At 38.0% G+C, this 25023-nt stretch overlaps 1 long non-coding RNA gene across 3 annotated transcripts; it reads left to right on the top strand.

The window, feature by feature from the left end:
- The first annotated feature begins 10645 nt into the window (after positions 1–10645).
- LOC140529431 (uncharacterized) lies at positions 10646–19425 on the top strand. Of its 3 annotated transcripts, XR_011975547.1 has the most exons (3): positions 10646–16343; positions 17834–17911; positions 18679–19425. It is a non-coding gene; the product is annotated as an uncharacterized lncRNA (long non-coding RNA). The 3 variants fall into 3 exon arrangements; XR_011975548.1 differs by having other exon boundaries at positions 10646–17911; positions 18708–19425; XR_011975546.1 differs by having other exon boundaries at positions 10646–17911.
- The last annotated feature ends 5598 nt before the right edge of the window (positions 19426–25023 follow it).

The raw sequence follows: 25023 nt of genomic DNA, 5'->3' as shown, positions 1-25023 counted from the left end.
TGAATGGGAGAAATCATAAAAAAAAAAACCAAAATGTAATGCACAAGAAAATGATCTGCTACATTCTGCAATCAAATTTCATAGTTCTTTCTCTGGATGTGGAAGGCATTTTGTCTTAAGAGACCACTGGGAATTTTTTAAGTCCTTGCATTGTAGCGAAGTACTAAATCTACCAGAAAAAGTCTCACACACTGTGGTTGTTGCTGGGCACAAAGTTCTCTTGGTTCTGCCCCTTTCGCTCAGCATCAGTTCATAAAAGTCTTTCCAGTCCTCTCTGAAGTCTTCCTATTCATCATTTCTTATAGCACAATAGTATTCCATTACATTCACATACCACAACTTGTTCAGCCATTCCCAATTGATGGGCATCCTCTTGATTTCCAGTTTTTGGCCACCACAAAGAGAGCTGCTATAAATATTTTTGGACATGTGGGACCCTTTCCCATTTTTGCGATCTCTTGGGGATATAGTCCTAGAAGCGATATTGCTGGGTCAAAGGGTGTACACGTTTTTGTAACCCTTTGGGCATAGTTACAAATTGCTCTCCAGAATGGTTGGATCAGCTCACAGCTCCACCAACAATGAATTAGTGTTCCAGCTCTCCCACATCTCCAACATTTATCATCTTCCTGTTTTGCCATGTTAGCTAATCTGATAGGTGTGATATGGTTATCTGAGTTGTTTTGATTTGCATCTCTCTAATCAATAGTGATTTAGAGCATTTTTTCATATGACTATAGATAGCTTTAATTTCTTCCTCTGAAAACTGCCTTTTCATATCCTTTGACCATTTATCAGTTGGGGAATGACTTGTATTCATGTACATTTGACTCAGTTCTCTTTATATTTTTAGAAATGAGACCTTTGTCACAGACACTAGTTGCAAAAATTCTTTCCCAGTTTTCTGCTTCCCTCCTAATCTTGGTTGCATTGGATTTGTTTGTGCAAAAACTTTTCAGTTTAATGTAGTGAAAATTATTCGGGCCAACTTTCTTGAGTGCCAGGGATGGGAGTGGAAAGACCACCAGCCTGAAAAGTCAGCAAACTTGTGCTTGAGTCAGTGTGACCTTTAGGCAGATCAGCTTACCTCACTGAATCTATTTCTTCCTAAATGAGAAAGTTGTATTAGGTGAGATAATATGGGTAAAAGGAAAGTAAAGATTGCACGGTATCCTCCGCCTGGCATTAACCCACGTGGAGGCTAGGTGAGCATGTTTTTTGAAATTTATGAAAGAAGGACTCTTCTCTTTTAGGGCAGGTACCCTTACTCTTTTATTATCAACTTATTTCATGCTAATGAAAAGTCTTTTAATTGCCTGCTGAGTTAGAACTGTGTGTGTATACAAAAGGATCAAACAGAAGAAATCTCTTGGCTGTGTTAACCAAAGCAGCAACTACCTGTGTGTCTGGGTGAGGGAGGAGCTTGGGCCCTCTCCCCTGGTTGCCTTGTGGCCACAAAGCCATGGTGCCCTTTGTCCCTTATTTTTTTGTTCACTTCTGAGCTCAAATAAGTATCAAAAATAGAACAAAGTTAATACCTTGTGACCTTTAAAAGGTCAGAAGAAGCACCAGAGGTCCAGCAATTACATTAGAGTCAACTGGTAGCTGTAGTAGCCAAGTCTAGTGAGGAGATAACCCTGATGAGGAACCTACTTGACCTCATGAAACAGTGGATCAACTCAGCAGCTAAAACATCCTGGCCCATAAGCAACTGAGTGACTTATCTGTTGACTATGCCATACTCAGAAGTTAACTTGGTAGGGAACAATGTTGGTTAATTGATATTGAGGAGACTTCAACTGGTTAAATTAATGTTGGAGACAATAACTGGCAATTAATATGGAGGAGAGCATACCAGATTAGAATTCGTGAGCAATAGTACCAGAAAAACACCTCCCCCACCAAAAAAAAAAAATCTCACAGAATCCTGCTGGGTGGAAGTAAATAGTCACATACTAGGGAACCAACCAGACATTGTAAGTAGAGATTGGGAGAGTAAGACCTATCACCTGTGCTTTACAAAGGCATGTAGGTTACATCTTTGTCAAACCATAAAGAAAAGTGGAATTTCTGTCTTGACCTAATCAGGGACTAAATTTGAAGGTTCTTGAATGAATGAATGAATGAATGAAAAAGTATTTGTTAAGAGTTTGCAGTGTTGTAGGTACTGTGCTAAGGAGCTGGGAAAACAGATGTGAGACAGATTCTACCCTCAGAGAGCTTACTTTCTGATAGGGGAAGACAATGTTCTTTAGGAGCTAGGTAGCCAGGGCAGGGTGTCTTGGTCTGGGAAATCACAGGGTTGGTGCATGGAGCAGTATAATATAGCAAAGTGAGGGAGGGGCTCCTGGGTAGGAAGAAAGTGTCTACAGAGTCTGGATTCAGAATCTAACTCCCAAGAGCCTGGGCAGTTAGTAAGAATTTATTAAGCATTCACTGTGTGCCAGGTACTGTGTTAAGCACTGGGATATAAAGAAAAGCAAAAATAAACCCCCACAGTTCCTGCCTTCAGGGACCTTCCATTCTAATGGAAGACAACATGTGAAAAATTGTACATACAAGGTGTGTCTATTGCAAATAGGAAGTCATAGAGAGAGCACCAGCAGAGGGGAAAGAGGCATGGGGAGAACCTGGAATTTCCTCTTGCAGAAGGTGAGATTTGAGGAAAATCTTGAAGGAAGCCAAGAAAGCCAGTTGAGGAGCATGGGCATTCCAGGCATAGGGAACAGTCAGTGGAAATAAGGCACATATGTGTGTCTGTTTACATGTTGTGTGTGTGTGTGTTAGGGGGAGGGGTGCCGACATAATCGATGTTAAGTGACCAGAGTTACATAGCTAGTAAGTGTCAAGTGTGTGAGATTGGATTTGAACTCAGGTCCTCCTGACTCCAGGACCAGCCATTACTACCACCTAGCTGCTCCCTTTTATGTGTTCTTTAAGCAAATGGAGGAAGTTGCCGCAGCTAACTAGACCAGAAATAGAGGGAGACGATGCCATTCTCTTCTACGGAGAGGTTTCAAAATTGGGCCAACAGCTGCATGGAGGCAGGGGCCTGGATAGACTCACCTCTGAACTGAGAGTAGCTCTATTGAAATGTCCCTGGACAAAGCACAATGCAGGGCAATCTAGGGGTCAGAGAACAAAGGGTCTGCTCTGAACACTAGCATCTTCTTCATTGCTGTGGTAATTCTTGGCAACACTTTTCCCCCACTCTATCTTTCCTGACCTTTTTGTTACCATGATTGTTTTTGTTTAATCAACTTTATATATGAAATAAAGTGAACCTAACAAATGTAATGGTCTCATGCCAAATCTCTTTCCTGGCTGCTGACTCCCCTGGGTCCCTGTGTTCTATGTGAATACTCTATAGGGGCTGCTTTGATCTGCCTCAGCTGCTCCCAAAGGGGTAGTCACTAGTATAGATTAAATATTTACCGTCAAACTGGTACCCACACCCCTCTGTAGACCCATTCCTTTAATTAAAAATTCAGTGTGAGAGTGGTGTTGTGCTGGGCAGGAAGGGAGAGGCAGCACTGTGAGCTTGGTCCCTTTAGGGGAATTGGGCTTTGATTTTTCTCTCTCTTTTTTTCCCCTTCTCAAGAGCTTTGAAATCCCTGTTCTTCCAGAGTCAACACTGAAAACTGATTTAAAAGAAAAAGGTCTGGACTCAAAATGAGCTTTGTGACCTTAGGCAAGTCTCTTTCCCTCTGAGTCTTCATCTGCAAAGTGGGGAAATAGTAATACTCTGGTTAGCTCACAGGGTTCACAAAATTATAGATTATTTTTATTTTTTTAAAAAATATTGTATTTTGAGCTTATGAAATAAAACAAGCATTTCCATAACAAAGTAGGATAGAAAAACAGAGGATTGCACCTGAAACTGCAGATTCATTATGTGCAACTTGCTGTATCATTTCAAATATACAATAAAGTTATCATGTAATTTTCTTTTTTTCCCCCTTCCCCCTCAACCCAAACTTTGAGATGGCTACCATTAGACACAAATCCTTATGTGTATCTATATATATATATATATATATATATATATATATATATATATATATATACATACACACACATATACATATGCCCACACCTATCCACCCCCCTAAATACGTGTGTATATATATTATGTGTGTGTGTGTATATATTATATATATATACATATAGGATCTTTGCAGTTAATTTGGGTATTTATAATAGAATGACTTGGTTGCTCAAAGTTCTTAAAATAAAGCTGCTGCTGTTAACTGTATACAGTGTTTTCTTGATTCTGTTTCGTTTGCCCTTCATTATTTCAAAATCATTAAGCTCATCATTTCTTGTGGTAGAAGAATATTTCATTGTGAACATGTACCACAATTTATTTAGCCATTCTCCAACTGAGGGACATCCCCATAATTTTCAATTTTTTACCAATACAAAGGGAGATGCTTATAAATATTTTAGAACATGTAATCATCTTGGGATACAGACCTGAGTGATATTGCTGGGTCAAGGGATATAAGCATTTAATAACTCTGGGCATAATTTTAAATCTCTATCCAAAGTGGTTGGATGAGCTCACAGATCCACCAACAATGAATTAAGGTCCCAATTTTTCAACATCTTTCTCCAACATTGATCCTTTTTCCCTTCTATCATTTTAGCCAATATGATAGGTGCAAAAGGATATCTCAAGGTGGTATTAATTTGCATTTGTTTTTTAAATTTTCACATTGGTCATGTTGTAACGAAGAATTAGAACCAATGGGAGAAACTATCAGAAAGAAGGAACAAACAAAACAGAGAAAACAGTATGTTTCGATGTGCATTCAGACGCCATAGCTCTTTCTCTGGATGTGGTTGGCATTTTCCATCATGAGTCTTTTGGAATTGTCTTAGATCATTGCATTGCTGAGAAGGTAAGTCTGTCAAAGTTAGTCATCACAGAATTTTGTGGTTGCTGCATACAGTGTTCTCCTGGTTCTGATCACTTCACTCAGCATCAGTTCATGTAAGTCTTTCCAGGTTTTTCTGCTCATCATTTCTTATGGAACAATAGTTTTCCATTACATTCATATACCACAACTTGTTCAGCCATTCACCAATTGTTAGGTATCCCTTCAATTTCCAATTCTTGGCCTCCACAAAAAGAGCCATTACAAATATTTTTGTACATGTGGGTCATTGTCCCATTTTTATGATCTCTTTGGGATACAGACCTAGAAGTGGTATTGCTGGGTCAAAGAGTATGCACATTTTTATAGCTACATTTATCACATATTTGTGTGTAGTTCCAAATTGCTCTCCAGAATGGTTGGATCAGTTCACAACTCCACCAACAATGCATTAGTGTTCCAATTTTCCCACATCTTCTCTAACATTTATCATTTTCCTGTTTTGTCATGTTAGCCAATCTGATAGGTGTCATGTGGTACCTCAGAGTTCTTTTGATATGTATTTCTCTAATCAACAGTGATTTAAAGCATTTTTTCACATGGCTATAGATAATTTTATTTTTTCTTCATCTGAAACTGTCTCTTCATATCCTTTGACTATCAGTTGGGAAATGATTTGCATTCTTATAGATTTGACAAAGTTCTTTCTATATTTGAGATATGAGACCTTATCTGAGGAACTATCTATAAATTCCACCCCCCCACCTCAGTTTTCTGTTTTCCTTATGATCTTGGCTACATTTGTTTTATTTGTACAAAAACTTTTAAATTTAATGTAATCAAAATTATCCATTTTACATCTCACAACACTATTTCATGTTTGTTCATAAATTGTTTGCCTATTCAAAAGTCTGATAATATATTCTTCAAATTTTCTTGTAATGTCTAGGCCAGGTATCTATTTTGACCTTATGTTGATAAATGGTATAAGATGCTGGTTTATGCCCAATTTCTGTCAAACTGCTTTCCAGCTTTCCCAACAATTTTTGCTAAATAACGAATTCTTATTCTCAAACTTAAGTCTTTGCATTTGTCAAATCCTAGATTACTATATTTGTTTGCTGCTGTAGATTGTATGTCTACTCTGTTCCACTGATCTAACTTTCCATTTCTTATCCAGTACCCAATAGTTTTGATAATTACTGCCTTATAATACAGTTTAAGATCTAGTACTACGAAAACTCCTTCCTTTATATTTTTTCCCATTAGTTCCTTTGATATTCTTGACCTTTTGTTTTTCCAAATGAGCTTTGTTATTATTTTTATTATTAATTATATATTGATTTTTATTATTATGGTAATTTAATCAGGATAGCATTGAATATATAGATTAATTTTGGTAAAATTGTCATTTTTTTTATATTGGCCCTGTCTTTCCATGAACCATAAATATTTCTCTCCATTTATTTAAATCTGATTTTGTGTACAATGTTTTTTATGTTGTTTTTTTTTTTATACAGATCCTGAGTTTGTTTTGGTAAGGGTATTCCCAGGTACTTTATATTGTCTAGAGTTATTTTAAAAGGTATATCTCTGGCTGTCTCCTTCCACAAGATCCTGTTGGTGATATGTAAGAATGCTGATGATTTCTGTGGGTTTACTTTATATCCTTCTACTTTGCTGAAATTATTAATTATTTCGATGAACTTTTTAGTTGAGTCTTTAAGATTTTCCAAGTATATCATCTTATCTTCTGCCAAAAAGAGATAGTTTTATTACCTCATTCTCTATTCTGATTCCTCCTATTTCTTTTTCTTCTCTTATTGCTAGAATTTCCAATATAATATTGGATAATCTTGGTGACAGTAGGCATCCTTGTTTCACACCTGATCACACCCAGTAGGAATAGCTTCTAACTTATCTCTATTACAAATAATGCTTGCCAATGGTTTTAGGTAAATGCTTCTTATCAGTTTAAGGAAAAGTCTATTTATGCCTGTAATTTCAAGTGGTTTATAATAGAAATGAATGTTATATTTTATCAGATGCTTTTTCTGCATCTATTGATATTATCATATGATTTTTGTTACTTTTATTATTGATATAATCAATTATGTTAATAGTTTTCCTTATGTTAAACCATCCCTGCTTTCCTGGTATGGTCTGCTTGATTGTAATACATAATCTTTGTAATATACTGCTGTAGTCTTTTAGCTAGTGTTTTATTTAGGACTTTTACACCCATATTCTTCAATGAAATCAGTCCACAATTTTCTTTCTCTGTTTTTACTTTTCCTGGTTTAGGTATCTGTATCATATTTGTTTCATAAAAGGAGTTTGGCACTTTGCCTATTATTCCAGATAGTTTATTTAATACTGGAATCATTTGGTCTTTAAATGTTTGATAGAACTCACTTGTAAATCTGTCTAGTCCTGGTGCCTTTTTTTTTTTTTTGAGGAAACTCATTTCTTTCAATGTTCAATTTCTTTTTCTAAAATAGATCTGTTTAGATATTCTATTTCCTCTTTTGCTAATTTAGGCAGTTTGTACTTTTGTAAATATTCTTCCATTTCATTTAAGTTGTTAAATTTATTGACACAAAATTGGGCAAATAACTCATTATAATTACTTTGATTTCATCTTCTTTAGAGGTTTAAGTTGGTTTTCTTCTCTCTTTAAAAATCATACTAACCAGTTTTATAGATTTTTTTCATAATACTAATTCCTAGTTTTATTTATTAATTCAATGGTTTTCTTATCATCAGTTTTATTAATTTCACCTTTAATTTTTAGGATTTCCAATTTACTGTTTAATTGGGGATTTTTATTTGTTCTTTTTCTAGTTTTTAAAAATTGCATATCCTGTTCATTGGTCTTTCTCCTTTTTATTCATATAAGCATTTAAAGATACAAAGTTTTCTTTGATTACTGCTTTTGCTGTATACCATAGGTTTTGATATATTATCTCATTACTTTCATTTTCTTTAATGGAATTATTGATTGTTTCTATTATTTGTTCTTTAATCCATAAATTTTTAAAGATTAGTTTACTAATTTTTCATTTTTTCTATGTTTCCATGGTCCTGTATAAAATAAATATAATTTTTATTGCATTGTAGTCTGTATAGGAGTGTTGAATATTTTGCTTTTCTACTTTTGTCTATAACATGTTTTTGCCCTAATATATGGTCAGTCTTTGTAAAGGTCCCATGTACCACTGAGAAAAAGGTATAGTCCTTTCTATTTCCATTCAGTTCTTTTCAGATATTATATCTAGCTTATCTAAAATTTTATTCACTGCCTTAATTTTTTAATTATTAATTTTTTGATTAGAGTTGTCTAGTTCTGAGAGAAGATTAAAGTCCTCTACTATTATAATACTGCTATCTATTTTTACCTATAATTCATCTAACTTGTCTTTTAAAAATTTAGATGCTATGATATTTCGTGCATATAAGTTTAGTATTGATATTGCTTCATTGTCTATGGTACCTTTTATCATAATGTAGTTTCCCTGTTTATCTCTTTTAATTAAATCTATTTTGGTTTTGATTTTGTCTAATATGATTGCTACTCCTGTTTTTTTTTTTTGGTGCATCAGCTGAGGCATAATACATTTTACTCCAGCCCCCTCTCCCTTTTTTTTTACTACTCCAGCACATTTTAAAATGTGTTTCTTGTAAGCAGTAGATTGTCAGATTCTGATTTTTAATCCATTCTCTTATCTATTCCATTTTATGGGTGAATTCATCCCATTCACATTCAAAGCTATAATTACTATTTGAATATTCCTTTCCATCCTATTTTTCCTCACTATTGTCCTTTTCAGCCTCTCTTTTTACCCCGTCCCTCCTCTAGTTTACTTCTAACCATTACTTCCCCATTCCATACCCTTTTAAAAAATCTCTCCCTTATGTTCTTCCCTAACCCTTCTTTTCCTTGTTCTATCTGCTCCTCTAAGAGTCTCTTTTTTACTCCCTTCACCCTCCTAAATCTTACTCTACACACCCTTCTAAGTGCTGCCCACTCATTCTGTTCCCTCATTCTCTTATTTCTTTATAAATTTAGAAGATTTTTATGCCCTTCTAGATATGTGTGTTGTTCCCTTTTAAACCCAGACCTGAAGACAGTAGGGTTCCAGCACTACCAGCCCTCCACCCCCGTTGTAACAGTAAGCACCCCAGTATACACAGGGGAGCCTGCTATCACAGATTCTTTGATCTGCTTCTTTAAAAGGCAAGGCAACTTTTGAGGGGTTAACAATCACTTTAATTAAGCACATGTGTCATTCAGTTAGTTCAGGGGAAAAAGCACCCTGAACTTCAGAGAATACAGAGAAATCAAAGATCAACAGACATGGCTTCCACTGTCTGACCATAATCAATACATACATTACAATTCAACAGACAGGTCCAACTGTCTGACCATAATTGCCAGAGAGGGAAGCACTAACATCTGGGTTTTCCAAGTCAGGGAGGCTCCTTAGTGGCTTCCCAGAGTCTTCATCTGGCCAAACAAACACTTTTAGTCAGTAAGCCCCAAAGTAAAACCTTACCCTCAAGAGGGCGAGACACTCTGATCCAGTGCCTCAGTGGAAAAAACAAAAGGTACTTGGGACCCTCCTACAAAACAACTCCTCTAATCAAGTTTCCCTCAGTGGGCAGGCCCATCAGTGGGTGGGAAAGATCCCCCTTAATCACATTATTCAGAGGCATTATATTTCTTGGAATAAACAAAATGGTATACTTTATTATACTTCTTGGTATAAATAGTAAAAAGATCCTACTTTGCTTGCCCTCACACCCACCTGATTACTCCCTGTCAGTTCTTCCTCTCACACCTCATTTGCAGGAGATAATCGCTCTTTTAACCTTTTCCTACACAGTTTTGCTTGTAAGAATCACCACATCATACTCAGCTTATCCCCAGGCTTTCTTTCAAACTACCCAATTACTAACGACAGTCTTAAGAATGTGGCTTACATTTCCGCATATAAAAAGTAAACAGTTTGACATTATTGAATCTTTTGTAATTGATCTTTGAAGTTTACTTTATATTTCTCCTGGATCTTATATGTTAAATTTTCCATTAAGTTCTGGTCTTTGTGACAAAAACCTGAAAGTCTGTCAATTCATTGAATATCAATTTTTTTTTCATTCAGTATTATATTTAACTTTGCTGGATAAGTTAATTTTAGCTGTAACCCCAATTCTTTTGCTTTTCAATATATAGTGTTCTAAGACCTACGGTTTTTTGGTATAGTACCTATTAGGTTTTGTGTAAATACTCCATAGTATTTGAATTGTTTTTTTTTCTTGTTGTTTGTAATATTTTCTCTTTAACCTGGGTGTTTTGAAATTTGGTTATGATATTCCTGTAGGTTTTCATCCTGGGATCTCTTTCAGGTGGTGATCAGTGGGTTTTTTCCTATTTCTGCTTTCCCCTTCTTGTTCTAAAACTTCAGGGCAATTTTCTTTAATTATTTTTGTAATATTGTATCAAGATTCTTTTTTTGAGCATAGCTTTCAGGTGGTCTGATAATTCTTATGTTTTCTCTTCTTAGCTGGTTCTCCAGATCAGTTGTTTTTCTTATGAAATGTTTCACATTCTCTTCTATTTTTACATTCTTTTTATTTTATTTTATTATTTCTTAGTGTCTTATGTCATTCACTTCCCCTTACTTTTACTTTTTAAAGAATTGTTTTCTTCCTTAAGATTCTGTATCTCTTTTTCTAGTTGACTGATTTCTGTAATTTTCTTGGATTGTTCTTTTTTTTTGTTAAAATTTTCCTCAATCTGTCTTATTTGTTTTTTAAAGTCCTTTTTAAGTTCTTTCAAGAAGTCTTTTTGGGCATGTGACCACTTGACATTACTCTTTGGGGTAGGAGAGGCTTTTTTTTTTTTTTTGCTTCAGTATCCTCCTCTGAAAATGAACCCAGGTCTTCTTTATTCCCATAGCAGCTGTCTATGGTTGGGTTCTTTCTTATTTGCTTACTCATTTTTATTTTAATTTTTAGCAGCTTATTATTATAATTGCTTCTAGTCCCTGGTTCTGGAGGATGGTGCCTCTGGCCTCAGGTCCTTCTTACTGTTATTTTCTGAGCTTTGTCCAAGACCCAACTTCTGCATGCCTTTCTCCCTCCATGCCACAGCTAGGTCCTCAGCCACACTATGCTCTTGCTCCTTGAGGACTCTCCAGTGGATATATTTTAGTTATCTCACTCTGGCCTGGAACTGAAACCAGAAACTCATCTCTCCTGTCAGTGTCCACAGCTAACAGTATCCCTGCCCCACTGCTTCTGCACCCACTGGGCATGTGCTGGTTCCTTCTCCACTTCAGCACAGTCTGGGACCACATCTAGGCAGCACTTGGCAGCAGAAGGTCCTTTAATCTTCTCCTTTTCAGATGTCTGATCCTCTACAATAAATACAAGTTGAGAATTCCTGTGGCTGAGTCTGAGGTTACTTCCCAACCCAACTGCTTCCAGGCCTTGTTGACAGATAGCCAGAAGGTGTTTGCACCTTACTCAGGCCAAACATCTGCCCTCAAAGTCTTTCCTCAGGTCTTCTCCAGTTGTTCCAGGAGGACCACTGCTCTGCCCCAACTCTTGTTCATTTTTGCCACTTTACATTTACCTACATTTACATGTACCTCTAATTGTTAGAAAACTTTTCCTTTCACTCCTTCTCTGCAACTTTGAGAATCATAGATTTAGAGTTTGAAGGGACCTCTGAGGCCAACTAATCCACCCCCCTCAATTTACAGATGAGGAACTGTGCTACAGAAAAATTAGATTTCCAAGATCATACAGGTAGTAGGAGAAGGTAGGAGAGCAGAGATTTGAACCTGGGTCTACTGCTTCTAAATTTCCTATACCTGTGACTTCTGAGTTGATTTCTTAGGACTCCGTCAGTGCCTGAGTGCCCATGCCTTACAGAGTATCCTTCAATTAATCAGTCAAGAAATATTTATTAAATGTCTGAGTGCCCATGCCTTATAGAGTCTCCATTAATTAATCAAGCATTATTAGATGCTTACTATTTACCAGGCACTGTGCTAGACACTGAAGGAACTGAATTTGAACTTGAGGTTATGTTGACATATGACTTGTGACTTTGAGTTTTCAGCACAAATTAATTTTTACCTTGGTCAAGTCATTTACTTTTCTGGGCCTCAATTCTTAGCCCAGTGCCTTGCACATAGTAGGCACTTAACAAGTGCTTGTTGACTTGACACTGACCTCCTTTTCAATGCCCTCTGTAGAATGAGGAAGATAATTTGTGCTCTCCCCACCTTCCAGGGCTGATATGAGAGCAAATGGAGACTGCAAATGAGAAGGAACATTGAAAATGGTAAATGTGCCTTGCCAAGGGAGAGGACTGTTTCATCAATAAATGTGTCGGCATTGACATGGGCTGAGAGTTAACAGTCATTATAGCCTACATTTCTGTCTTGCTTCATGCTTTACAAAGCTCTTTTCATCTATTATTGCTTTTCCTCCCCAGAACAGCCCTATGAAGCAGGCAATGGGAGTTTTATGAGTCCATTTTATAGATGAGAAAACTGAGAGTAAGAGAGATTAAGCACCTTGCCTTAAACTGCCTTGGCTAGTTATTAGAACTGATATTTGAACTCGGGTTTCCTGACTCTAGAATCCAGTGTTGTAATACCACAGCTGCCCCTTAGATGGTTGTCAATGTAATTGAGTTCCTCTCTCACCTTCCCACTGGGGAAAAGACTCCACATGATCCCTAAAGCTGAATTAGAGCAGAGGTTCTTAACCTTTTTGTGTGGTATAGACCCCTCTGGCAATCTGATGATGCCAATGGCCACTTTGGAATAATATTTTTAAATGCATGAAATAAAATACATAGGATTATAAAGGAAACCAAAAGTTAATGACATGTAGTTAATCAAAGTATTAATAACAGCTAGGATCTACACAGGGTGTTCCAAAAGTCTTATTGCAGTTTAAAGCTTATTATTGTAGTTTAAGTTTGAAAACATGGCTCAAAACTGCACTGACTTTTGGAACACTCTGTCTTGTGTTTTAAAGTTTGCAAAGCATTTTACGTGCATTAAGTCATTTGATCCTCACAATGACCCTGTGAAATTAAAAAAACAAATGAACTAACAAGTTCATTGACCTAGGTTAAGAACCCCTTCATTGGAGGAAAGATCTGAACAGAGAATGCAACGAAACAGGAAACTCAGTGAAGCCTTCTCTTCAAAATCTCCCCAGCCTGTTCATGGCATGTGCTTACTTTCTGCTGCCCCTACCTGGGAGCTCAGGAAGCACATCTCCAAACATGAGTTTCTTGGAGTCACAGCTATTTCCCCTTCAATATCTGTTGAAGTGAACTACCTAGCATTGCACTTTACAGTTGACTGTTTAAGGTGTGCAAAACAGCAGTGCTACACTGGAGGGACTTGCAGGTACAGGCTTTCTCCAGATAAGGTGAGTTATAGATTCAAAACCAGTATTATGACATTTAAGTAGCTTCACTTGGACTTAAAACATTGATCCACCTCTTCTGGGCCTGGCATCTCTAGTCCCGCTCCTTCTGCTCCCAGTCCAAGGTTGCTCCCTGGCAAAGTTTTCCCTCAGACCCAACTCCTTAGTTTCATGTTGAAACTGTTCTTACAGCTGCCTAAATCCAACCTTCACCAGTTAAGAGAGTGAGGGAACTCATTGGTCTCCCTTCCACCCAGGCATTATCATTTACTGGCCCATATCTGTGGGCTGAGGATTGTTCACATTCAGGTAGGAAGTATAAAAGAATTTCCTGGCCAAGCTAGAAACTGCTTCAGAGACACCTCAGAGTCTTCTCTTTGCTAGTACTTTGTATTGATTGATGCTCCTGGTCAAGATTCCTAACCTGCCTTCCTACCTATTCTGACTTCTGAGAGCTGTTTCTCTTTTAACCACCTGATTTGCCTTGTACCCACATCCAGTGGGCTCTGCTCTGTCCATGGTCCTGGACCTTAGCAACTCTTGGTACCTAACCCTCTTGTCTTTTTTGCTTGTCATTCAGTTCCAAGATAATATATCTAATCTGAAGTCAGCCAGAGAGAGTTACACTTAGATGTCATGTGTGCAAGAATGCAGTCTTTCCCTGTTATAATTGCTTAATTTGAAATTATGCAAAGAAAATGATTAAATGGCCATACCATTTGACCCAGACATTCCACTTTGAGGCATTTGTCCTAAAGATATGTATATATACACATACATGTGTGTGTGCATATGTATACACACATATATACACACATATATTTATTCATACATATGTAAACAAAATTATTATTATTATTATTATTTTTTGTGTGTGGCAGCCACGGTTCTTAAGCAGAGTGTGGATGACTACTAGCCAGGGATATTGTCAAGGCGATTAATACCTCAGGTAGGTGTTGGACTAGATAGGAAAAAGATAGTGGACTCCAAGAGCTCTGAGGACCCTTCTTACTATGTAACTTTACTGTTTTCATCGTCTGTGGGCTTTTGCTCAATTGACTATTGTAGGCTGCTTTGTAAGGTAGCAAGCTTCTTATCTTTGAAAGTAGAATCATAGAATATTTATAGTTGGAAGGGACCATACTCAAATCCAGCCTTTTCATTTCATATGTAAGGAAACGGAGGCCCAGCAAACCAAAGTGGCCTTCTTGTCCAAGATCACCTAAAGTAGCAAAACTCAAGCCATTTCACTCCCAATTCAGTGCTTTAAAATTTTCCCCTAATTATTTAATTATTTTAATATCATGCTGCTATTCCAGGAGAAATTAGATAACACCTTTCAGAGAAAATATGGAGAGTATTCCTGCTCAGGGCAGGGGGTTGTACTAGGATGATCTCTGAGGTTTCCTCCAACTGTTAGACTGTAATTCCATGTTCAGAGGAGGACAGTGAAAGAGACCTTCTCTATGTTAAAATGACATAGTCTTAAGCATATGTGTCAAATTGAGTGAGTGGACTTTAAAGAGTCCGGCCTTTGCAAGTCCATAAAGACTTTTTATGATAGAAATAACTACCTGGCCTCTATCATAAAGAACACTCCAGAGAAGCCAGCCACCTACGTAAGGAAGCTTTTGTTTTTTCCCCCATTTTGCCATGTGCTGGAAGAGTGGATCTCTTTCCAAATGAGAACGGGATTATTGAAGTCAGCGTGGTTTCCACAGATGAAATGTAAAACATTGTCATAGAGTAGGCTCTTAACAAATTCTTCTTCCCTCCCCTTTTCTTCTCTTTTCAACAGGTAGAATGGGTGAGACCAGAGAAGAAACTGTTATAGAATCTTAAAGCTGAAAGGGACCCTAGGGATCCCGAAGTCCAAGGGTTAGTAACCTTTTAAGGGAGAAGAGTGTTTTGGGGTAATATTCTTGGACTGTAACATTTTGAAAAGCTTCATTGTATTTGATAGCTATGTATGTGATTGGAATTACAATTCAAAATGCTCCGTTCTCCCTTAGTGTAAATCTTTCTTCCCTCAGTATAGTCATTTGCACTAGAAAGACTTGAATTCACTTTCCCCCCCAACTCCTTTTTTAAATGTGGGAACCTGAAAGGCAAATGAGTAAAAAAATTGAAGTATCTCCCTAAACCCAAAAAACACTCAGTAAGAGGTGCTGACTTAAAAAAACTCCACAGACATATTATAAGCTGACCTAGAGAGAAAAATAGAGTTGGGGTGACCCCAAAAAAGAGATATTCACATAATCAGGCACCTGAAAGAATGAAAAGGACATCTAAGTGCTTACAATGTGTCAAGTGCTATGCTAAGTAACAGAGTTAGAAATAGAAAATAGAGATGGTTTCTACTCTGAAGGAGCTCACATTCTATTTAAGAGATAAAACACATATAGGAAGATCCAGTGGCAGGTCAAACGGTAAGGTCTGGTAGGCCTCAATCTCAGTGATTATACTTGCTGACCCTGAGTATCCAAGCACTGTAAGTGGTCATGTCCTGCCTCATAGGGTAGAGCTCGAGAAGCCCAGCCCATGACTTTTTGGAATGGGAGATGGGATACCCAATGGGTTGCAGCTCTGGGTCAGAAGTGGGGGAATGTCCAGTTAAGAGGGGGAAAAGGAAAGGAGACATTGATAGGCTATGGTCTCCCTGCATTACCTAATATTCTGGACCCAGGCATGGTGGGATCTCACTTGACATAGCACTTTGGTGTGAAAAGTGATGTTATGGGACCTGGATTTTAAACGACAGAAGGTGTAAATAATCAAGAGGCAGTTTGGCTATGGAGGTATGAAAAGACCAAGATAATCTTGGAAGCTGAGGCGCAAAAGTGAGTCCATAGGACTACTGTTTCAAGTAGTACTAGATATAATTGGCGTCAACTACTAAGAAGCAGAAACTGGAGGAGATGGCAGCAACACCTCAGTGGAAAGGCGAAGTCGGTGGTAACTTCCAGGGAGCAGCGACCAGAGGCCTTTCCCAAGGCCACCAAGATGGTAAGCCAGGATTTTAAACCACATCTAATTTCAAATCTAGGGTTCTTTCCACTATATATATTGTCTGGCAGCCTCCTCAGGGCCTCTCATCCCATTTCCTAGACTAAATCTATGCATTATAACAAGGGCCATGTCAAGACAAATAAATTTGAACTTGGGTTGTCTGATTCAAAATCCAGTCCACCTTATACTATCCCATGCCACCTCCAAAACCTAGCGAGGAGGAAAAAACTCAGAAAAATGTTGGCAGGCTTTCTCCTCCCTCCTATCTTTGTCTTTCCTAAACACACATATGAGCTTAAACAGATACCTTCACAAAGTCTTGAAGGAAATTCTTTCCTTAAAGTTTTATTTTTCTTTCCTGTTTTCAAGGAAGAGGCCAGGGCTCTCTGCCTTTAAAAAAATCTCACTATATTAAAGTGAGGTTGAGTAAGAAGAAGGGCCATTATAGCCTCTAAGTCCTTTCCTCCATTTTTTTTGGAGGCAATTAGGGTTAAGTGACTTGCCCAGGGTCACATAGCAATTAAGTGTCTGAGTCTGATCTCAGGTCCTCCTAGCTTCAGGGCTGGTGCTTTATCCACTATACCACCTAACGCCCCCTCCTCCTTCATTTTTGGTGAGAAGTAAAGAACAATGGTCACCCTAGATCAAGGGCGAGCCTAAGCCACTTATTTCTGCTTCTGGTCCCATGCCTCCTAGTAGTGTTCTATATGGGAAATAAGACCCAACAACCTTTTCTGGGGAATAAGGTAGTACAGTGGATTGAGGGTTGATTTGAGGTTATTTGTTACCTGTTGATCTTAGGCAAGTAAGTCATTTACCATATCAGTTTTGACATCTGTAAAATGAGGGAGTGGAACTAGCTAGCCTTTAAGATCTCTTCCAGTTATAAGTCTATGATCCTGTCATCTCTTCTGATAGTGGAAAGAATACAGAAATGGGCTAGTAGAACTTAGTTTGAACTAAGATCTGGGTACTGACCCCAGCTCTGTCCCTAACTAATCAGGTGTGTTTCCATGGGCAAATGATTTCACTTCTTTGTCTCTGAGTTTTCTCCTCTGTAAATTGGGGAGATTGATCTGTAATATGAGTATCTAAGAAAATAACAGATACATAATTACTGGGGGTTTTTTTTTAAACACGTATCAGAAAAACCCTACCATACTTAGAATAGAACCTCCATGTATTATGTACTATAATTGGGAAATGTATTATCTCCCAAATAATCATAGGCTGGATACTCCTTTGATTTGGGTCCTCTGAAAGCCCCCAGGTTCACAGCCTGTATTCTGTGAGCATCTACTTAAAAACATACAGCTCACGAGCCCCTCACCTATATTCCTTTTAGCAGACCCACCAGAGGACATTTGCTTGAAATAAATAACTGAGGGTTATTTATTTATTATGTAACCGAGGGTTAAATCAAGCAGGAAAATTACCAGCACCCATTTCCCAAATGACTAGCGCCTCCCTATACCATTTTTCTCTAGGGGAATTCTGGTCTCTGAAGCTGCCTGACTTCACAGCAGGAACAGTGCACTGACAAGTCACTCATAGCAGGGTGTTTGGTGAGTGTGTTAGATTAGTATTTGTAACAGCAGCTTTGTCTTCTCTGGCACTCTGGATTAAGGGCTTTTAATATACATAACTAGAGAAGGACACAGGCAATTAATTTATGGACACCTAGAGCTTGAAGCCTGGGCTGCTCTGCCTAGTCTAGGCTCTCTTTAACTTTTGGCTGGACAAGCAAAGAACACTGGTCACCATAGACCAAGTGCCCCAAGCCATTGGCCTCACCCACTGGCCCCATGGCTCTGAGTAATGCCCACCTCTGCCATTCAACTTTAATTTGTATCTGCTCCACAAAGCATTGCAGGCTGGTGGAGTTCAGACCTTCCTGTTATATCACTACAAGCTACTACAGGACTGTTTCTTCCCATTGCCGCTATGCCTTTGTCCCCTTTTTCATAACATTCACCCTTCTTGCCCCTAACCTTCATTCTCTAGACTATCATAATAGATCAGTGTATGTGGGTTTTGGTGGTGGGTGGAAAAGAAGAGTATGGGGAGAGGGGAGGATGAAGACAGCTAAATTATCACATAGGCTCATGGGAAATGTAGTTTCTCAAAGGAATATACCTATGCCCCTTACACTGTTCAGCCAAGACAGTGATTACCACTGTTACAACCAGCAATTTTATGTTATTTTTTAAAGAAATAACAGGTGTGTTTTTTTAGTGCTTGTGTTAATGTTGTCTAATATTTTTTATCTCAGTATCATTACCATTTAAAGTTTCTTTCCTTTATAAAGCTGTGGTCTTTATGTTCATTGCAGCTTTGATTCTGCTTTATTCTCCTCACTAGTCACAGTGACCCAAAATCTGGAAAAGGGAGCCCTCGGCACTGTCAAACTGCTGAACGACTGAGCAACAGAACATCAGAAATGCATATGGTTTTATTAGTGGAAACAGCAATAAAGAAGATTCATCACCATCTGCTTTGCTGCTGCATCCCAAGGACCACGGGGTCCTTCCATCTGACTTGGTGGGAAAACCTCTTCTGAGTGTTTTCTTTCCTGTTAGGATGTGAGCACGTTGAAAGCAGAGGCTGCCTTGTTTTTCTTTTTATATCTCCATTGCTTAGCACTGTGCTTTACTTATAGTAAGTGTTTAATAAATGCTTTCTTCCTTCTTCCTTCCCTCCCTCATTCCATTCCTTTCTTCTTCTTCCATGGCATTGTTAATGCGGTTCCCCTTATGTGCAGAAAGCCCTCTTCACTACATCTCTGCCAGTGGAAATCCCATCTGTCTTCCATAACACATTTCAAACACCACTTCCTTTATGAAGTCTTTCTAAGACCTCCCAGCCAGAAGTGATCTATCTAACCTCTGAACTTTTATAGCCCTTTATTCTATGCTTAATACATTTTACTTTGTATTATAGTTATCCACCTTTATCTCCTCTCCTCTCCTGGACCTCTTGCTGCTCAGGAATGGGCAGGGATGGAGTCTAATTCATCTTTGTATCTCCCAGCACTGCCGGGCAACACAGTAGACGCTCAATAAATGTTTATTGAATTGAATTGAATTATTCTTTGTCTCATTTCCCAGGTCTAAGAAACTTACATCAATAAATCAGGCAGGTTTAGCTCTTAAATGCTCAAGGAATACAGACAACTTGGCCACGTTTTCTCTCCCCATCTGGGGTTAGGGTATACAAGGGAACAATTTCTTGGTTGTTTTTTTTTTCTTTTTTTCAAAGAAGCTTCTTGCCTCTGTGACAGTAACATCTGCTTTTTGAAAAAAAATTCATTTTTTACAACTGAGACATTTTTTCTCTCCCTTCTACCTCTTCCCCTCCCTAATTGAAAAACAAACAAGCAAAATCCTTGTAAGAAATATTCATAGGCAAGCAAATCCTTGCATTGATCATGTTCCAAAATGTCTATCTCATTCTGCCTCCTGAGCACCACTCAATCCGCATGCTTCATCTTCAGTTCTCTGGGGGTCATGGTTCTTTATTGCATTGACCCAAGCACTCAAGTCTTTCAATGTTGTTTTTTCTTTATAACGTTGTTGTATGAATTGTTTTCCTGTTTCTGCTTATTTCACTCTACATCGGTTCGTGAGTCTTCCCAGTTTTATTTGAAACTATCCATGTTGTCATTTCTTATGGTGTAATAATACTCCTTTAATGAACCAGATGAACAAGTGCCTGGCAGAAGTTAGGATGCATCCAACGTTTAGCAGTGGGTCTTCTCCTCTTGTGTTTGTGTTGATCCAGGTTATGCTATAGAAATCCGAGGTGTTTGCCACAAAGCCCATGTAGGACACATGCACACATGTATGGGGGACAAGTATTGGTGATGCTGTGAAATCACAGACAGTCTGGCACTGCCTACTGAGGAGCTGTGACTCCTGAGGTTAGAGCAGGAACTAGAAGCCGGGATAGTGCTGGATTTTTGTAACTCAGGGCAACCTAACATCCTCCAATCTGGAATAAGGCCTGTCTGTCCAAATGGTAGATTTCATGAAGCCTAGAGACTAGCTTTCCATCCTCCTCATGACTCAGCCCCTTCTGGAGAGGCAGTCCTGGTGACCAACAGAGCTAGATCAGGGGGTCAGTGTTGTCTGTCCTTCATTCTCAAAGAGAATGACATCAGGAAGGAGATGCCATGATGTGCAAGTAAATTGGATTGAAGTGAGGCAGGGCTGTGCAAAGTTACCAGCTTCACTTTCTCCTCCAGAGCCATCTGGCTCCAGGGGTGAGAATAGATCACGATGACTGGAGATGGCTCCCAGGGGTCAATGACATCATTTTGCTAAGAACGCTAAACTCTGAGGTAGTACAGTATAGTGGAAAGAGAACTCAACCTGGCATTATAGAGACCTGGCTTTGAATCCTAGCTCCCTGAATGTGTGACTTCAGGAAAATCACCTTCTCTGGGAGCCTTAGTTTCCTCCCCTATAAAATAAGGAGATTGGCCTAGATTATTTCCCAACTCTATGAACTGTACAAGATATATAGACACACACACACAGACACATACACACACATACCACTTATAACCTCCAAGTAGAAAAGTTATCATCTTTCCCTTGCAATGGAAGACAATAACCACATCTGGTGTTTCTGCAAAAACATGATGGGGGTAATGGTGGAAAGCACTTAGGTGATGTAGTTGAGTTGTTTCAATTGTGTCTGACTCTGTGATCTCATTTGGGTTTTCTTGGCAAAGATACTGGAGGGGTTTGCCATTTCCTTCTCCAGTTCATTTTACAGATGGGGAAATGGAGACAAATAGAATTAAGGGACTTGCCTGGGTTTACGCAGCTCATAAGTATTTGAGGTTGGATTTAGAACTCAGGTTTTCCTGACTCCAGACTGGACCTCTGTCCTCTGCACTACCTAGCTGCCCTAAGCACTTAGGTAAAGAGCGACAAATGAAAAGTAACAATAAGAATAACTGATTATAGAGGGTTTAAAATTTACAAAACTCTTTACATGAATTATTTTACTTAGGTTTTGCAACAAACCGATGAGGTAGATACTAGAGCTGTTTTTAGGCTGATTTTACTGATGAGAAACTGAGGTTCAAAGAGGTTCCAAGGCTTTCTTATGGCATGGGAAGGTTGAACCTAGGTTTTCAAAAAGTCAGATTTAACCTTATCCACTCGATCTCAGTGACATTGTTATTACAGTATACTATAGACCATGGGGACAAAAGGAGGAAATAGATGAGAAATTGGGGGAGAGATTTAAGTGGGGGGGGGGGGCTGTGCAAAGTCACCTGTTGTTAAATTATCTGATATGTGATGTAATGTAGTCATTAGTGACTTCATTATTTGGATGTATTGAATCTCTCTCAAGGAGAGCAACTAATAATTTCTTGACTTGCACTAATGATAATTTCATCCTATAAAAGGCAGAGGAAGTATGAGGAGACTGCTTTTTTGCATATGATTCTAAGCAATAAGGCAAGAGCTGAGTGCAGAAGTAAAAATGATGGAAACCTTGGGGGAAAGGGACCACATCATCTTATAATTTGTGGTAGGGAAAGAGGAAAGTTAAACAAACATCATCTGACATGGACTGAGATATTTGGAGAGCAGATTCCGAAAGGTTAAGAGAAAAGTAGGAAGGATCCTAAAGTTCTACATAGCAAGTCAGATGAGAAGAGATATTCTCAAGAGTGAAATTCTAAAGATACAAAGAGCAAAAAGCTGATGAAGAGGAAAACGGAGTTCTTAGAAACATTGGGAGTCCTTTGACCAACTTAAATTTTTGAAAGAGTGATACAGAATGTAGATGTAAAGGCAGATGATAAAGGATTAAGACAAAGACCTGGCCAAGTCTACAAGAACAGGGTAATGAACATCAAAGCTCAGAAATGAGCTGGTGCTGAAATGAATGTTAATGACAATAAAAACGGTGTGCTTTATAGATATGCTGGGGAAAAGAGAAAAATCAAAGGAATACGACTATTATTGGGGTTGGATGAGATGATAATGATTACGAAGGTAGGACTACTCAATGCTTACTGTTTTTTCAGTCAAGGAGAATACTTTTTGGACTGGTAAGAACAGAATAAAGTTGATTAACAGGAAGTTGATTCCCAAGATGAGATGAGAGAAAATAAGAAAGCACCTAGTTTTCTTATGAATTCAAGTCACCAAGATAATATGAATTGTACCCCAGAATTCTGAAAGAACAGGTAGGTGTGATGGCTGGTCCATGTTAATTTGTGGAAGATTGTGAAGAATGTAAGATGTACCTTAGGACTGAAGAAAGACAACCACATTGGGGAAACCAGAATATGATTTTTCCATTTGGGAGGGTAGTAATGTTGGTATAATAGTTTCTGGCTAGACCAGAATGGATGTATATCTTCTGATGGTGTCCTCATGGACTTAGTGTGTGGTTCTCAGATTTATGATGTAAGAAAAATTTGCCAGTTTTCCCAGGGTTGAACAGGCTTTATTAGGGGGTAAATCCATACTAACAAAGCTCAGAGGAGACTAATGATAAACCAATGTATTGATTTATGTACAGGTGAGGGGGGGGTTTGTTGAGTAAATCAATCAAATTACCCCCACCACACCTAGAGTAAATGATGAATGGCCATCCCTTAGAACCGTAACCAGGTGGGAATGCATCTCAGTGGAATCAAATCAATCAAAACCTTTCCAAATAAGTATGAAGAGGCCTTATTAAATAAAGATTTCTCTCAAGAGCCACTGGATCAACTGGAAGTGACTGTTGCAGAGGAAGAGTGTTTCCTCAGCCAATCCATTGTTTTGTTTTTACAAAGGGTGGTATAATTAATATTTGAATATATGTTGCAACTTTGATTCTGTCTTTGATATCTTGGGCATATATATGCAGTATTGAGATCACTGGATCACAGACATTGATGGTTTAGGCACTTTTCTTATATAACTCTTAAATTTTCTTCCTACAACCCCTTCAACACCAAATATTTCCACTTTTTAATCTTTTTCCACTTTGCATGGTATGATTAAAACAATCTCAGAGTTGTTTTAATTCACATTACTTTTGTTAGGAATTTGGAGTAAATTTTCATGTGATCATCTCCACTTTTCAATTATTCTTATGAAAAAATTTCCTGATAATTTATTAGAGAATGGCTCTGGATATAACTAATTTAGGTCAATTCCATATACATTTTAGATTTCATATTTTCAAGAGTGATGATATACTTTTCTTACTTTAATTTTACTCATTTCATTTTCACTGATTATGCAAAATCTTTCCATAAAAATAACAAACATTTTAGTTTTTAATAAACTTGATAGAATTTTAATGTATTTTCTATTAATATGTTATATTTATATTTAATATGATATAAATTTTATATAATATTTATAAATAAATTTAGCTTTTAATAAACAGTTTATTAAACAGTTGAAACCCAAGATATGAACTATGAACTCAATCAAGTCAACAGTGCATCATGGCAGCTGATGTTAAGTTCTGAGCACCATATTTTTTGAAAGAATACTGATAGGCTAAAGGGGCATCCAGATAGAGATGACCAGTCTGCTGAACACATGCCTTCAGATTACACCATGAGAAAACTGGCTAAAGGATTCTGGGATATTTTGTCTGGGGAGATATGATGGTTGTTTTCAAGTGTCCAAAGAGGTATCAGATGGAAGTTATTAGACTTGTTTTGCTTGACCACAGACTGAATTAGGAAAGAAAGTTCATGATAGAGAGGTAAGGTTTTTAAGTCAGGAAAAACTTCTCAACATTGAAAGCTGTCCCAAAGTGGGATGAGCTGCATTAGGAAGTAGAGATTAAATGATCATTGCTGTGATCCTCCCTAATCATCTATCATTTCATGAGGACACTCAGGGAATTTATTTCATCATTTCTTACTCTGCTGACCTCCTGGATTTCATAATCTCCAGAAACTCATCATTCAGCAAGATGAAATCAGTTCTGACACTCATAACTCTTCAGATAATTTCCCAACTCAACTTCATCATGACCCCTAACAGACTATCCTTCACATACTTTCAGCTTTTTTTTAATGTGTTGTCTCTCTTTATATGTTATAAGCTTCTTGAGGGCAGGGACTGTCATATGCATATATCCTCAGTGCCTGGCATGGAATAGGCACTTAATAAATGCTTAGGGACTGGCTAACTAATCCATAAAATCACATATGTAAATAAATTTGCAAACCTTAAAGAGGTAAATGCTAGAAGTAGTAGCAGCAACAGCATCACCACCACCATCGGCATCCCTAGTTCTTGATACTATGTTCCTCTTAGGACAGCTAGGTGGCACAGTGGGTATGAAGTCAAGAGGAACTAAGTTCAAATCTGACCTCTGGCACTTACTAGCTATGTGACCCTAGGCAAGTCACTTAACCCTTCTTGCTTCAGTTTCCTTATCAATGATAATGAGATGGGGAAAGAAATGGCAAATCATCCTGGTATCTTTGCCAAAGAAACCCCAAATGGTGTCACAAATGCTCAGACATGACTCAACAACAACAAATGCTCCTCTTAATGCTCCCTCACATCTTATTAGCTTTTTGAGGGTGCCATATTGAATTGTTAACTCATAGATACTTTCTGTACATTGAAATCTTAGATCTTTGCAAAGGAAAACCCATACCACTAATATCTTGTGCTGGTGAAGTTGATTT

This window comes from Notamacropus eugenii, chromosome 2 (assembly GCF_028372415.1).
Source record: "Notamacropus eugenii isolate mMacEug1 chromosome 2, mMacEug1.pri_v2, whole genome shotgun sequence".
Taxonomy (NCBI): domain Eukaryota; kingdom Metazoa; phylum Chordata; class Mammalia; order Diprotodontia; family Macropodidae; genus Notamacropus; species Notamacropus eugenii.
Note: the sequence above shows the minus strand (reverse complement) of the source record. Positions and strands in the feature narration are given on the sequence as shown.